Consider the following 1,093-nt stretch of genomic DNA (forward strand, 5'->3'; position numbering starts at 1 on the left):
TCAGTCTAGATTAGAAAGATTTTTATCTTTCTGACATTAAAATTGAGGAGACAGAAATATAAATGAAAAAATTTGAATTTTGCCATATTGTGAATTCCAAAATAAAACACATACTTGAATATTTGAATTTAAAATTAAAACTAAAATAAAATATTAAGTATTTTGTGAAATACTTAATAAATCAAAAATAAACAGTAAAGAAAATTTGATAAATGTGAAACATACATAAAAATAGATAAACTTGTAATAAAAAATCATAAACAATATTTGAAGACTAGATAAAAAGCAAATTACTAATGTTAAAAATAAATCTGATCAAGCAATAAAAAATAGTTTAAAAATCAAAGACACACACACACACACACATATATATATATATATATATATATATATATATATATATATATATATAAAATTACCTGTTGAATATATAACAAATAACACAATATGCTTTATGGGAATATAAAAACAGAAATGTGAAATAAAGGTTTTTTTTCATGTCATCATTGGCAATTTGAACAAGAACAATGAAGTGTTTTGTTCTTAGATTTATTGTACTGTTTGTTAAACTCAATTATGGTTCTTAATACCCCAATTTTAACCAATCACATTCTTTTTTTATTTTATAATTTAATTTAATTTTACATATCAGCCACGGATTCCCCTGTCCTCCCTCCTCCTGCCCTCCCCTTTGTCCCCCCAACCCACCCCCATTCCCATCTCCTCCAGGGCAAGGACTGCCCTGGGGATTCAGCTCAGCCTGGTAGATTCAGTAGAGGCAGGTCCAGTCCCCTCCTCCCTTCACCCAGGCTGAGCAAAGTGTCCCTGCATAGGCCCCAGGCTCCAAACAGCCAGCTCATGCACTAAGGACAGGTCCTGGTCCCACTGCCTGGAGGCCTCCCAAACAGTTCAACCTAATCAACTGTCTCACTTATCCAGAGGGCCTTATTCAGTTGGGGGCTCCTCAGCTATTGGTTCATAGTTCATGTGTTTCCATTAGTTTGGCTATTTGTCCCTGTGCTTTTTCCAACCATGGTCTCAACAATTCTTGCTCATACAATTCCTCCTCTTTCTCGCTGATTGGACTCCTGAA

The sequence above is a fragment of the Peromyscus leucopus genome, chromosome 11 (assembly GCF_004664715.2).
Source record: "Peromyscus leucopus breed LL Stock chromosome 11, UCI_PerLeu_2.1, whole genome shotgun sequence".
NCBI lineage: Eukaryota > Metazoa > Chordata > Mammalia > Rodentia > Cricetidae > Peromyscus > Peromyscus leucopus.